Below are 16,346 nucleotides of genomic sequence, written 5' to 3'. Positions count from 1 at the left end.
AGGGTGGTCAGGCCAGTGGTAGTCTGCTATGCGCTCCAAATAATGTCCGACTACGCCACCCGTGGATTGCGGTTATTAGGAACCGCCGCTGCAAGGCAGTCCGCTGGGGCTGATGATGGGTGCAGCTGAGGTGATGTGACTCCCCACGGGAAGAGTGCAGCCCCAAGGCAGTGTAGTGGATGTTGGGAGTGATGGTAGTGCGGGTCCCGGTGCTGATAGTGCTGGAGGCGCGAAGGAGCACACAGACAACAAGTTACAGTCCAGGGTCTTTACTCACAGTTCGTTTGTTCCAGGTCACTTCGGCCAGCAGTGACCGCCCGAGCCGTGCTGCGTCCACCAGGTGAGGGGCTCGGTCAACTCCCAGGCAGTTCAGGAGCATGGCACAGGACCCCCTTTTATCCTTTCTCTGGCCTGCCTCACCAGTGACCCACTTTTGTCCAGCTGCCGCGGACCTGTGCGGTTAAACGTGGGCCCCGTCCTCCGCTGTCCTATATGGTGCCTTCCTAGCAGGTTTGATGAGGTGTCGCACCAATATATGATCACGACGACCGGTCTTTGGCTGAGGGTAGTTTCTCCTCCACCAACTTGGGATCCGGTACCCTTAATCTGCCTGACCCTTCACCCTGGATTCTCGTGGGTTCTTAGGGTCCCTTCCACCTTCTTGTTCCTGAGCCCTTCTGTTTCTCTGTCTCTCCTTCTTTGCAGTTCCTTTCTGCTTCTGTTCCTTTCTCTTGGAGCTGAGATGAGCTAGAATCTCAGCTCCCCTTCACCTCCTCCTCGGCCTCTTCTCCAGGCCCACTTCTCCTTCTCCTCTCAGGCCCCGGCCTCTTCCCTAGGCCTGCCTCTGGAGCAGCACTCAGCCTGAGCTGCTGCTCCCTGTCTTCTCCTCTCCACAGAACGAACCTAGATCTAAGATGGTGCCCACCTTTTATACCTCCCTCTAGCCATGAGCCCAGGTGACCAGCAACCAATGGGCTCCTTCCTACGCTCAGGAACCGCCCCCTATCTGCCCCTACAGCACTGGGTGTTCCACCCCTCCCTCCCCACTCCAGCAGGGACATGGTCGGTCGTGCCTGCACTTCTGTCTAGTGGGAGCACCGTTGAGCTGTCCCTCGGAAATGGGGTGTGTGTGCTGCATGCAGCTAACTGAGTCCTGGTCCACACTCCATCCTTACCTGGGAGTGGAATATCACACCTCTGGTAGAGGTGCAATACCCCTGTAGCGGCCGAACCCTCGGGGCGCTACACATGTCCACTAACAAAATTTCTGTACACAGAGGAAGGTCTTACATGACCGAAACGTTTGTTTTGTACTACTTTTTCTACTATTAAATTCTCAAAATTCATTGAGTCATCTTGAGTGCCAAGTTTTTCATCTTATTGCAGTCACACAGAGTGACCGCAGACTTATCAATTTGGACCAGACAATTCCTGCAAAGGTATCATGGTGTGTGAACATGGACCAAAGAAAGGTAAGGAGAGAACTGTCTCAGGAAATTAGAAAGAAAATTATAGACAAACATGTTGAAGGTAGATGCTATAAGACCATTTCCAAACAAATGTTCCTGTTACAACATTTGCACATATTATTCAGAGCTTTAAGGTCTATGAGGCGGCAGCCAATGTCCCTGGATGTGGCCGCAAGAGTAAATTAATGACAAATTGAAGAGATGGATAATTTGAATGGTTACAAAAGAGCCCAGAACAACTTTCAAAGAGATTAAAGATGAACTCCAAGGTCAGGGTACATTAGTGTCAGATCGCACCATTTGTCGCTGTCTTGACCAAAGTGAAATTCATGGAAGAAGAGGAGGAAACCTTTGTTCAAAGCAAATCATAAAAAAGGCAAGACGGGAATTTTCCAAAGTTTCTGGGAGAATGTCCTTTGGACAGATGAAACAAACCTGTGCTTTTTGGCAAGTCACATCAGCTCTATGCTCACAGACAGAAAAATGAGTAAACCAAAAAGAGAAGGCGCGCCATGTGAAGAATGTCACAGCATATAGATGGAGGGTGAGAGGTATTCCACTCACCTCTGGTAGTTGTGCATGCCAGACACAAAGCTGATACTAAGCGGTAATGACTGCGGTCCTGGAGCACTGCAGCACCTTCTGCCCTCCCCGGCATCATGCTCAGGAGCCATGATACAGCGAAAGATAATGAACAGTGGGTGGTGGAGATCCACAGGTCGCCACGCTCTGAGTTAGGAACCACCAGGTTAGGCAAGAGAAGTCGATTTATTCAATGCGTTTCAGAGACGATCTGTCCCCTTCATCAGGTGATTCCAGAATGTATACCACGCTGAGTGCTTTAAATAGATAGGCACTGATGTGATTGATAATTGCATACAGGCTTTAGAAATAAATAAATCTACATATAATTTTCATGATTACAAATCATTAAAACCAATAATACACTAAAAATTAACCCCTTTCTGATGTGTGACCTAATAGTACATCATGGTGACCTGGGCCGATTGGACCAATGACGTACTATTAGGTCATATGGCCATCGCGCCCGCACACAAGCGGTGCGGGGCGATCGCCGCCGGGTGTCAGCTGATAGCACCAGGTATTAGCTGTGACTATGTGCAGGGAGCGGTCCCGCACTGCTCCCGGCACATTAACCCCCTCAATGCTGCGATCGAAGTCGATCGCAACATTGCGGGGGCAAGGGGAGGTGATCGCAATACTCACCTCCTCTCCCGGCCTCCAGCGCTGTTTGCCGCAGCTTCCCGGATGTCGTCATGACAACATCCAGGTCATCAGACAGCAGGAAGATATTTTGGTCATGCGCAGTGCATGACCAAAGTATCTTCTGCATCTGCAGCGTTGACAGCCTGTATAGCTCAGGGATGGTGCTCCATCTCTGTGCTATACAGGCGATCAGAATAAAAAAAGTGAAAGTCCCAAAGTGGGAAACAGAATAAAAGTTCAAAAAGTGTTAAAAAATGGAAAAAAAAATTGTAAAAATATAAAAAAAAAATAAAAATAAATAATCCACCAAAAAAAATATATATATAATGTACCCATCAATAAATATTATTAGGAAAAAAACAACAAACACAATAAAAGAACACATATTTGGTATCGCCGTGTCCAGAATGACCTGACCTATAAAACTGTCCCACTAGTAAACCCCTTTAGTGAACATGGTAAAAAAAAAATAAAAAGCGAAGCAAAAAACAATGCTTTATCATCATCCCGCCAAACAAAAAATGGAATAACACGCGATCAAAAAGACGAATGTAAATAAAAATGGTACCACTGAAAACTGTCATCTTGTCCCTCAAAAAACAAGCCGCCATACAGCTCCATCAGCCAAAAAATAAAAAAGTTATAGCTCTCAGAATAAAGCGATGCAAAAAATTTTTTTTTCTATAAAATAATTTTTATTGTGTAAAAACGCCAAAACATAGAAATACGATATAAATGTGGTACCGCTGTAAACGTACTGACCCGAAGAATAAAGCTGCCTTATCAATTTCACCATACGCGGAACAGCATAAAAAAAAACATAATAACAATTCTGGAATTGCTGTTTTTTGTTTATTCTGCCTCCCAAAAATCAGAATAGAAAGCGATCAAAAAATGTCAAGTGCCTGAAAATGGCAACTATAAAAACGTCAACTCGTCCCGCAAAAAACAAGCTGTCACATGGCTCTGCTGGCCAAAATATGGAAAATTATAGCTCTCAAAATATGGCGATGCAAAAACTAGATATTACAAAAAAATGCGTCTTTTAGTGTGTGACAGCTGTCAATCATAAAAACCTGATATGATTCTGGTATCGCTGTAATCGCACCGACCCGAATAATAAAGCCGTCTAATCACTTATACCGCACGAGGAACGGCGTGAAAAATAAACTCTAGGGTTAGGGTTGTGTTAGGGTTGGGCTAGGGTTAGGGTTGGGGTTAGGGTTGGGCTAGGGTTAGGATTGTGTTAGGGTTGGGGTTAGGGCTGGGCTAGGGTTAGGGTTAGGGGTGGGCTAGGGTTAGGGTTAGGGGTGGGCTAGGGTTAGGGTTGTATTAGGGTTGGGGTTAGGGTTGGGCTAGGGTTAGGGTTGGGGTTGGGGTTGTATTAGGGTTGGGGTTAGGGTTGTATTAGGTTTGGGATTTTTTTCAAAAGTAAAAAAAAAAAAAGATGACGATATGGTGACTAGTGTTCGCTACTTGAGTTTTCATCGGATGCTTGGGTATGCACCGAGTATCGCGGGTGCTCAAGTGACATGCTCGAGTCTCCACCCCATATGCTTCGTGGCCAAAAAAAAACTCGCAGGGATTGCCTGCCATGCACGAGCGATCCCTGGATGTTTTTTTTGGGGTGTCTAATAACCGTGAAGCATGCGAGCGGGGACTTGAGCATGTCAGTACATGGCGCATACCTGAGTACCCAATGCAAACTCAAGTAGCGAGCACTTGCACTCAAGACTAATGACAACTTATTCAATTTGATGAACTAATGTTATCAAATTCTGTGTCGTACCTCTGGGTTCAAAATGTTCAGTATACCCCTTGATAAAATCCTTGAGGGGTCTAGTTTCCAAAATGGAGTCACTTGTGGGGGGTTTCCACTATTTAGGCACATCAGGGGCTCTCCAAACGCGACATGGCGTCCGCTCTCAATTCCAGCCAATTTTACGTTCAAAAAGTCACACAGTGCTCCTTCCCTTCTGAACTCTACCGTGCGCCCAAGCACTGTATTTTCCCCACATATGGGGTATTGGCGTATTTTTTCCTGTTACCCCTGCGAAAATAAAAAAAATTGTGTCTAAAATAACATTTTTGTGAAAAAAGTGTTCATTTTTTTCTTCCACATTCCAAAAATTCCTGTGAAGCACTTGAAGGGTTAATAAAGTTCTTGAATGTGGTTTTGAGCACCTTGAGGGGTGCAGTTTTTAGAATGGTGTCACTTTTGGGTATTTTCTGTCATAAAGGCCCCTCAAAGTAACTTCAAATATGATGTGGTCCCTAAAAAAATGGTTTTGCAAATTTTGTTGGAAAAATGAGAAATCGCTGGTCAACTTTTACCCCTTATAGCTCACTAATAAAAAAAATTTTGGTTCTAAAATTGTGCTGATGTAAAGTAGACATGTGGGAAATGTTATTTATCAACTATTTATTAACCATAGATATTCACTACAACCCATGGGAGTGGGTTGTAGCGAATATTCATGAGCTTTAATAGCGGGCACACTGACCACAGAGCGCAGCAGGAGCCGCGCTGTGGCTACAGTGTGCCGGCTATTAAGAGAAATGAATATTCATTGCTCTCCACGCCCATGGGTATGGGGAGCAGGGAATATTCATTTTCTTTAGTAGCGGGCACAGCTAGGCTGCAGCAGGCGGCTGCTGCCTCCTGTGCCCCGCTGATCCCCCGCTGCAGCTCCCCCACACCCACCACCATGCGGCCATACAATAATATAGTATTCGGACTATAAGACGCACCCCCCACTTTCCTCCAAAATTTTGGAGGAAAAAAGTGCATCTTATAGTCTGAAAAATACGGTAATTATTAAGAATAGGAGATTTTTTTTTTTTTTTTTAAATGTAGGTACGATTCAATTATTCCCAAGATCTCACCCCATGGATGGATCCTTTGTATTTGCAATTGGTTGAGGAAGGGCATTGCTAACAATAGGAATTCCAGAGAATGGAGGACTTAACTACAACTCCCAGTTTGTCCTTAGCAATGGTAAGGAGATACTGGGAGTTGTTACCAGTCATCATCAGACTGTGGACCGTATAGGAACCAATGTACTGATTAGATGCAAGCAGTGGAACTATTAAACGTTTAAAAAGTAACTTACATTTTGGGATATATATTACATGATTTAGGTCCTATAATTTTGAGCAGATTAGTGCGAATCTGAGACCCTGATCACTCAGAAGATCTCTTAGAAGTGAAGAGGTGAGGAGACATGACTATGACTTTCTGCTGCATTTGCTCTGCTCAGTGTACTCTCCTATCTACTGAGCTGCGCTCTTCTAGGAGGTCTTTTAAGCAAAGGAGCAAAGGATTGGGGTCCCCACAAATCTGCTCAGAATTAATGACCCTAAACCACATTAAAAAACGTCCCAAAAGTTGATTTACACTTTAAGGTTAATTTACACACACACACGCACCACACACTGTATACGGCGTACGCAACACACACATACTGTATACTCCGTATGCACCACACACACACTGTATACGCCGTACGCACCACACACACATTGTATACGCAGTACATACCACACGCACTGTATACGCCGTACACACCACACACACACACTGTATACGCCGTACACACCACACACACACACTGTATACGCCGTACACACCACACACACACACTGTATACGCCGTACACACCACACACACACTGTATACGCTGTACATACCACATACACTGTATACGCCGTACACACCACACACACACACTGTATACGCCGTACACACCACACACACACTGTATACGCTGTACATACCACATACACTGTATACGCCGTACACACCACACACACACACTGTATATGCTGTACACACCACACACACACTGTATACGCCGTACGCACCACCACACACACACTGTATACGCCGCACACACCACACACACTGTATACGCCGTACGCACCACCACACACACGCACTCTGCATACATCGTACGCACCACACACACGCACTCTGTATACACCGTACGCACCACACACACTGTATATGCCGTACACACCACACACACACTGTATACACCGTACGCACCACACACCCACTGTATATTCCGTACACAGTGGCGTACTGCCAATGGCGGCAGACCACGCGACTGCTATGGGGCCCGTGAGCCGGGGGGGCCCCATAGCAGTCCAGGGGTGGACATACCACCGCCGGTGCAGCTGTGCCGGGTCCCCACCATGCAGCTGCACCAAGGGGCCCGCAAGGTGCAGCTGCTCCCTGCACGCGGTGGTCAGGGAGCGATCCCTGCAGCTCCGCTGCTGTCAGGAGGAGAATAGCAGGGGAGCTGGAGGGTTCGTCCTCTGCTTCCTCCCTGACCCAGGCGCGCGCAGCTTGATGACGTCATCATGCAGCGCGCGCCTGGGTCAGGAAGAAAGCTGGCGGCAACCAGGAGGATGCTGCTGCAGGGGAGCGAGCTGAGGTAAGTTGTTTTTTTTTTTTACTGAAATGCTGGGGAGGGGATGGGGCTGGGAAGAGCAATAATGGGGCTGATGGGACTGGAGAGAGCAATGATGGGGCTGGGGAGAGAAATATTGGGGTTGGAGAGGGGGCTGATTGGGTTGGGGAGAGGGATAATGGGGTTGATGGGGCCTCGGGAGAGCAATAATAGGGCTGATGGGGCTGGGAAGAGGAATAATGGGGTTGATGGGGCTGGGGAGAGGAATGATGGGATGATGGGGCTGAAGAGAGCAATAATGGGGCTGATGGGGCTGGGGAGAGGAATGATGGGGCTGGGAAGAGCAATAATGGGGCTGATGGGGCTGGAAAGAGCAATAATGGGGTTGATGGGGCTGGGGAGAGGAATGATAGGGCTGGGAAGAGCAATAATGGGGCTGATAGAGCTGGGAAGAGCAATGATGGGGATGGTGGAGAAGGGGAGAGCAATGACGAGTTGCTGGGAGAGAGCAATAATGGGGGTGCTGGGACAGAGCAATGGTGGGGGGCTGGGAGAGAGCAATGATGTGGGGCTGGGAGAGAGCAATGATGGAGGTTCTGGGACAGAGTAATGATGGGGGTGCTGGGAGAGCGCAATGATGGAGGGGGCTAGGAGAGAGCAATGATGGGAGTGCTGAGAGAAGTGACGCGCCCAAGGGATGGGGACTCGGCGCCCGGGCCTTGCTGTTTGGTTTTGTGGAGACACCGCGGTGGCCGGCTCCCGGGCCCATACCCTGGGGTCACTCTTTAAAAGAAAGAAGGAATGGTGGGGAAAAGGTGTATGGTATAGGAAAGAGTTTGTGACGCCACCCGTGGTGTCTGGTGAGGATCACCAGCGCTGCTACAGTCATCTGAGGCCGGTGATCAGGCAGCTTAGATGGTGCGGCTCCCCACAGGTGGAGCGGGGCCTCAGGGCAGCGTAGGAGAAGGGATGCAGGACAGAGGGGACCCAGCCGGGTCGGAGGAAGAATAGGCACACACACGACAGTTCACTTCAGTACCTTTACTGGTGGTGTTTCAGGCACGATCAAGGGCACTGTCGGGTGAAGGGTGCATTTCAGGACTCTCCCCAGTGAGCGGGTGTGGGGCCTCCTGTTTCTTGCCTTTTCCTGTTAAGTTTATGACCTGCCTGGAGCTAGGCCTAACTTGGTCTCTGTCTTGCACCTGCTGACCTGGTGGTAGGGCCTTCTGTTGGAGATCACACTCCCTGGTCTCTTGGGCCTCAGTGATTCCTGACCCTGGTATTACAGGCAGCTCTTGGTGTTCCTGGGACATGTAGTTCGCCAGGGATCCCGGTTGTTTCTGCAGGTCCTAGAGATCCTTGCAGACGCGGACCCGGTGTCTGGTAAATGCTTGTGGGGTGAGCTGGTTAAGCTCCTCTGCCCCCTACGTAGCTCGCTTACTCCACTTGCCTTCGGCCACGCTCGGGGCCCTCACTAGGCTTCACACTGGCAATAAGCTTCGCTACTCTTCACCGCTCTTATGGCATCGGCACGCCTTAAGCTCACTGACTGAGCTTTATGAGTCTGAACTCTCTCTAGAGGGACTGGAACTACCTCTGTCCCCTGAGGAAACTGTTCTCTAGACTGAGCTCCACTGCAGGCTGACCTCTCTCAGGCTCATCTTCTGCAGGAACTGACTGCCTAGCTCCACCTTCCCTTTTTATATCCCTAACGGGCTCCCTCTGCTGGTCTGGAAGGTGGAGGTGTGTGTGTGTGTGTATGCTACGAGGGCCTCTTGTGGAGGAATCCGTCCATGCACCCCTCTAGGATCTGTGGCACCAATGCGCAGCAGGGGCGCCACATTCCCCCCCTAGTAAAGCTCAGTACTCCCGGACTGAAGTACTTTTTATAACAACAATACAATAACTCTTCCCTTTATGGGAGGCACTTTGCTTAAACGTTACATAATAAAACATTATAAATAACAAACATATACATATATACAATAAGCAACCTCAGAATTCAAGTCTCTTCTGGTGAGGTTCCCTACAGGATGTCCATCTCACAGGGTAGAGTACTTGGTAGCTTGAGGGACCTGTCCCAAACCCTCAACGTAGGCCCTGGGGTGGCTGCAGGGCTTGGAGATCCTGAGTCGGACCTCCGTTAGTCCCACACCAGACAGGTTTTTCTTCCGAGGTCACCTAAAGGGGCACTCCAGGGAGTGCAATTATTTACAAGAAGCAGTTTTTGGGCTGCACATAGTCCTCAGCCACAAAGTTCTTTATGTACCCTGATGGGTAACTAAAGGTAACAAGGAAAAGTGTCCGTTTCACTTAAATTGTCCATTATAAGGCAAAAGTACAAGTTAATAAATACATATACATGAAAATACACAATATAATACCCCAGGGGCAACTATTTACACTGTCAGAGTTTCCTTCTCTATTCTCTGTATCTGACAGGGGTCTGACCTCGTGTGCTATGAGTCGACCTACGTGGTACTGGGATGTGTGAGGCACTAGTATTTGCACTACCTCCCATTCTGTCAGTTCTAAGTGTTGGGGAACTGCAGGGTTGCCTTAACCTCTCTACAGGACTGGCAAGTATACCATTGGCTGGGCCTTCTTGCTCTGCTCAAACCGGGGATCCTTCTTCCGGGGATTTTTCTTGAGCAGGCTCTTCTGAAGCACTTACAGGCTCTACTTGCTGTGGAGGGTTTTCTGGCTGTTGAAATAAGTGGATCACAGGTATTATTACTGCTCCTCCTAGTTGACGCCAATCTGCCGGGAAATCTCCTAAATCAGTATGGAGTACTGCTTCTTTAGGTTCCTCCGGTACGGTGAGAGGCACTTCTTCTTGGGGCTTTAGCAGGTCAGGACACAACTTCAGATGGTCTCTAGATACCGTTGCAGTCGTTATTCCTCCGTCTCTACTAATTAGGCAGGTCTTCCTATTATCGAATCTTGAATTTAACACAGTGTAGGGTTCTCTCTCCCACTGGTCATCAAGTTTGTGGTTTCTCCTTTTTCTTTTTAACACCACTTCTCCTGGTGTGAAGGGTTCTGCGGGCGCACTTTTATTGTAGTGGGCTTCCTGCTTGTCCCTTACCCGAGTGAGACTGTCTTCGACACAGGCCTGTACTCTTCTGTACTGCCCCTGTCTGGTCGTGTCCCAGTCCTCAGTGGACATATCTGCTTCTGGTTCTACTACACCAAGCTCCAGGTCCATGGGCAACTTCCCGGGTCTGGCTCGCATGAGATATGCAGGAGTACAATTGGTGGAACTCACAGGTATGTGGTTGTACAGATCTATCAGGTCAGGTAGTAGGTCTGGCCACTGATTTCTCTCTAGTGGTAAGGTCTTCAGCAGGTCGATGACGATGTTATTCATCTTTCACAGAGACCGTTGGTTTGGGGGTGGTATGGTGTAGTCCTGATCTTTTTACACCTGTACAGATGGCAGAACTCCTTGAACAGTTCGGCTTCAAAGGCTGGGCCTTGATCTGTCAGCATCTGCTCCGGGTATCCATGGGGCCTGCAGAAGTACGCCTGAAATGTCTTCGCCGCAGTTTCTGCTGTCAGGTCCTTGACGGGGGCGACCACCAGGAACCGGGAGTAGTGATCCACCATGGTCAGGGCATAAGAATATCCTGACCTGCTGGGTGACAGCTTGACATGATCCAGGGCCACGATCTCCAGGGGACGAGTCGTCTTGATGGGTTGCAGGGGTGCCTTCTGGCTGCTGCAGTCTTTTCTTCTGAGGCTACAGGGTCCACAATTCCGGCAGCACCTCTCAATAGAACTGCGCATTCCTACCCAATAAAACCGACACTTCAGCAGGGCCTCTAGCTTCTTCCAGCCGAAGTGCCCCGCCTGATCGTGGTAGGCTTCCAACACCATCTGGATGTCTGTCTTGGGCACCATTGTCTGCCATACCATCTCATGGGTTTTGGGGTTGACGTACCTCCGGCACAGCTTCTCTCTATAGATGAACAGCCGGCTCTTCTCATTCCACAGCTGCTTGGCTTGGAGAGACGCTTCCTTCTCCAGGGAGGAACCTTCCTGGGTTATCAGTTCTTTGATACGGCTGACAACCGGGTCGCTGTCCTGAGTCTCCTTCCAGCTGTGGTGAGGCAGGGGGTTTAACGTGTTACCGCGAGGCCTCCTGGAGGCTCGTTGCTCGTGGACCATCCCATTCTGATGAAAGGCAGGTAGTTCAATCTCCTCCAGGTCGTCCACTTCTTCTTCAGTGTCTGACTGGTGAGGCATCCTGGACAGGGCATCGGCGTTGGCGTTCTTGCGGCCCGCCAGGTACTTAATAGTGAATTGGTAATTTGACAGCCGAGCCATCCATCGTTGCTCCAAGGCTCCTAGCTTGGCTGTTTCTAGATGAGTCAAGGGGTTGTTATCAGTGAAGGCAGTGAACTTACTGGAGGCTAGATAGTGCTTGAACCGCTCGGTGATGGCCCAGACCAGGGCCAGGAACTCCAACTTGAAGCTGCTATAGTTCTCTGGGTTCCTCTCGGTCGGGCGGAGCTTCCTGCTTGCATAGGCGATCACCTTCTCTTTGCCATTCTGCTTCTGACTCAGTACAGCTCCTAATCCTTCGTTGCTGGCATCAGTGTACAGCAGGAACGGTTGGCTGTAGTCAGGGTAGGCTAGGATCTCTTCGCCGGTCAGGATCTCCTTCATCACAATAAAGGATTCAGCTTGCTCCTTACCCCACTGGAACAGGGGATTTCTGCCTCTGGGGGACTCTCCTACCAGGAGGTCTTGCAGAGGCGCCGCTTTCTTAGTATAGTCCTTCACAAACCTCCGGTAATACCCGACTAGTCCCAGGAACTGACGTACCTCCTTGAGGCAATTCAGCTCCGGCCGTTTCTGGATGGCAGTGACCTTCTCCGGGTCTGGTGCTACTCCCTCTGAACTGACGATGTGCCCCAGGTACTGTACCTTTCTCTTGAGCAGGTGGCACTTAGAGGGCTTCAACTTCATCCCACACCGGTACAGCGACTCGCATACCTCCGCCAGGTGCTTCAAGTGGTCCTTATACGTTTTGGAGTATACTATCACATCATCCAGCTATAGTAGTACAGTCTCGAAGTTGCGGTGTCCCAGGCAGCACTCCATCAATCTTTGGATCGTTCCGGGGGCGTTGCAGAGTCCAAACAGCATACTATTGAACTCGCAGTGTCCCATCGGGGTGTTGAAGGCCGTCTTCTCCCGATCCTTCTCAGCAACAGCTACTTGCCAGTATCCACTAGTGAGGTCAAGGGTGGAGAAGTAATTTGCAGACTTTAAGGCAGCCAGGGATTCCTCTATACGTGGTAAAGGGTATGCATCTTTATGTGTAATGCGATTTACTTGTCTGTAATCTACACACATTCTCAAGCTTCCGTCCTTTTTCCTGACTAGAACTAGGGGAGCTGCCCAGGGACTACAACTATCCCTTACTACCCCTGCCTTCTTCATGTCGTGCAACATCTCCTTCACCTTCTGGTAGTGTGCTGGTGGTATAGGCCTGTAACATTCTTTGATGGGTGGATGGTCACCTGTGGGGATATGGTGTTGAGCCCCCTTAATCCTCCCAAAGTCAAGTGGGTGCTTACTGAATACTTGCTCGTATTCCTGAACCACCCGGTGTACACCCTGCTTCTGATGAGCAGTAGTGGTGTCTGTCCCAACATGGAGCTGTTGACACCAATCCTCCACCTGGGTTGCCGGATCATTATCCTCCACTTCGTCTGGTGAGGTTAAGGGCTCCACCGTGTGTATGGAGTTGTTATTTACTGTGTACAGTTTGGCAACAGTGGCGTAGCAAGGTAATCTAATCTCGTCCTCCCCATAGTTTAGGAGGTGTATGGGCACCCTCCCATTGCGTACATCCACTACCCCTCTGGCAGTCAAGAGTGTAGGCCTATGCTCGGAGCTAAGGGGCTCTACTACCGCCTGGTAGCTCCGTCCTTTGAGACCTATTGCTGCTCTACGCCATATCAGCATTTCACTCACCGGGGGAATCACAATGGGTACCGGGTCTGTCACCAGTACATTACCAATTTCACCACCTGTTAGCTTTACCTGTTGCTGGTACATAAGAGCTCGGATCTCTTTCTGGAGCGCCCTTCTCTGCCCTGGTCTGGCAGTGTCAGCTATCTGTTGGAGCAAGAACACCACTTCTCCCAGAAAGTTACTAACAATATTAGTGCCAAGTACCATATACAAATTTGTATCATCAGGATTAGTCTCTACTACAATTAGTCCCTGGTCCTTCAGTTCCACTCTTCCCACCTTTACTGCCACATCCTTAACCCCGACTAGGTTAAGGGGGAGGCCGTTTGAGGCATAAACGGAAAGGTTTGGAGCTGGTGGGCATGATGGTTACCTGAGATCCTGTGTCCAGCAGAGCGGATGTCACAATGCCGTCCAGCACAACGGACAGGAAAGGTCTTCCTCCCACAAACCTGCTGTACCAGTCTGTTGGGCCTGGGGAGTCTACTCCTGGGTGTCGGCCCTCGGCCCCAGGGTTTTCTCGTTTAAAGGACAGCTCTGAATGGTGTGACCTGACTTGTGGCAGCGGTGGCAGACAGGGTCCTTCGGTGGACGGCGTTGGTCGCTGATCCTCCCAGGGGGTGGCGTTGTCCTCTTCCTCCTTCTCATCCAGGGGACATCCTCAGGGCTGTCGGCTAGCAGGATCCTTCCTTCCTCCTCGGGCTCCGTCCGCAGCTGCAAGGTTCTCAGTACAGTGGTCAGGGTTTTGCTCAACTGACGCACTTCAGAGCGCAGGCTGTCCAGCTCACTAGTGGACGTTGCTTGCACCTTGGCTTCAGCAGCCACTGGGGAAAAGGTGGACGCTGCAGGCACTGGGGTGGCCCCACCCTGGTAACATTGGATAGTAGTTGTTTCCAGGGGCTGCAGTCCTTTTGTAGCCATGTCCTTAAGGATGTCAAAGGTGGCATCTGGATGATCCAGGGACCACCAACGCACAGTCCTGCTCTCCTCTGGAGATAAACTGTTCCTTCAGCATTTTATTTTCATTATTTATGCTGGTTGGACTAACCTGTTTCAGAGCTCGCAGGGCCCCTTGTAAACGCCAGGCATAGTCCCGATCACTGTCCTCCGGTTGCTGAGAGCAGTTGTAGAACCTCATCCGGAGGTCTGTCTCAATACGATTCTCAAAGACAGTCTGTAACTTTTTAAAGATTGCGGACACTGACTCTTGGTCTGCGGCCGACCAGGTTTCTACTTCTTGCTCCGCAGCACCGGTTAATTGTCCTAATACCACAGCGGCTCTTTGCTTGCCTGTCATAGAGTACGTATCCAGTATACCGCATATTTTCCGCTTAAATCCAGACAGGGTATCTGGTTTGCCGCTGTACTGGGGGAGCCACTTCGCTCCGGGGATGTACGGTAGGGCCATGGGTATGACAGGGGTTACAGGCCCTGCTGGTGGAGTGGCTGCTTCGGCCTGCTCGGCGTCGGGCACAAGTTGAGCATCAGGGCGGTTAACCGGTATTCCGGTGTTGTGCTGTTCTTCGGACATTCTGTCGCCCCCCTAGCTAACTGTGGCCAACCTTCTCTTTTTTTCTTCCGGTAGGCCGCAGCTCCGCAGGTGACGTTCTTCTTCAGTACCTTGCGTCGCTTGCGTCCTACGTCAGAGCATTCACCGGTGCTCCTTCCAGGACCTGGCGCTTCTTGGTTTGACGTCGAGGCGTGGGGCGTGTCCGGGGCTTCACGCGCTTTAGCAGGTACGCCTCTCAGTTTCCCGCGGTTACGCCCTTCTTCCTGCTCGGCGGCCCAACAATGGCGGCAATCTTCGCCACAGTTAAATATACAGTTTTTGATTAAAGGCGCACATTACCCGGTGGCAACGGACACAACACTCCGTCGTTGCAGCGGGCACAGGATCCTGTTCGTAACGCCAGGAAGAGATGACGAGCCCAAGGGATGGGGACTCGGCGCCCGGGCCTTGCTGTTGGTTTTGGGGGATGCCGCGGTGGCCGGTTCCCGGGGCCGTACCCTGGGGTCACTCTTAAAAAAAAGCAAGGAATTGGGGGAAAGGTGTATGGGAAAAGGGGAAAGTTCGTGACGCCACCTGTGGTGTCTGGTGAGACTCACCAGAGCTGCTACAGTCCTCTGAGGCCGGTGGTCGGGCAGCTTAGTTGGTCCTGCTCCCCACAGGTGGAGCGGGGCCTCAGGGCAGCGTAGGAGAAGGGATGCAGGACAGAGGGGACCCGGCCAGGTCAAAGGAAGAATAGGCACACACACGACAGTTCACTTCAGTACCTTTACTGGTGGTGTTTTCAGGCACGATCCAGGGTACTGTAGGGTGAAGGGTGCATTTCAGGACTCTCCCCAGTGAGCGGGTGTGGGGCCTCCTGTTTCTTGCCATTTCCTAGTAAGTTTATGACCTGCCTGAAGCTAGGCCTAACTTGGTCTCTGTCTTGCACCTGCTGACCTGGTGGTAGAGCCTTCTGTTGGAGTTCACACTCCCTGGTATCTTGGGCCTCAGTGACTCCTGACCCTGGTATTACGGTCAGCTTTTGGTATTCCTGGGACATGTAGTTCGCCAGGGATCCCAGTTGTTTCTGCTGGTCCTAGAGATCCTTGCAGACGCGGACCCGGTGTCCGGTAAGTGCTTGTGGGGTGAGCTGGTTAAGCTCCTCTGCCCCCTACGTAGCTTGCTTACTCCACTTGCCTTCAGCCTGCTCGGGGCCCTCACTAGGCTTCACACTGGCAGTAGGCCTCGCTACTCTTCACCGCTCTTATGGCGTCGGCACGCCTTGGGCTCACTACCTGAGCTCAATGAGTCTGGACTGTGCTCCACTGCAGGATGGCTACTGCAGGAGCTCCTCTCAACAGGCTTCCTTCTACAGACTGGATCCTCACAGACTGGAACTAGCTCTGTCCCAGAGGAAACTGTTCTCCAGACTGACTGCCTAGCTCCACCTTCCCTTTTTATATCCCTAACGGGCTCCCTCTGGTGGTCTGAGGTGGGAGGTGGAGGTGTGTGTATGCTATGAGGGCCTCTTGTGGAGGAATCCGTTCATGCACCCCTCTAGGATCTGTGGCACCAATGCATAGCAGGGTGCCACATTTGTATTCAGCCCCCTGTAGTCTACTACCCCTAAATAAAATCCTGACTGACCAATGAAGTCACATAATGAGTAAACTGAGTCCACCTGCGTATAATTTATTGCCAGTATAACTACAGCTGTTCTGTGAAGATCTCAGAGGTTTATTTGAGAACATTAGGAAT

The sequence above is a fragment of the Phyllobates terribilis genome, unplaced genomic scaffold (genome assembly GCF_046119375.1).
Source record: "Phyllobates terribilis strain yellow unplaced genomic scaffold, ASM4611937v1 Scaffold_173__1_contigs__length_4020020, whole genome shotgun sequence".
Lineage (NCBI taxonomy): Eukaryota > Metazoa > Chordata > Amphibia > Anura > Dendrobatidae > Phyllobates > Phyllobates terribilis.
The sequence above is the reverse complement of the archived record's forward strand: the minus strand, read 5'-3'. Positions refer to the sequence as shown.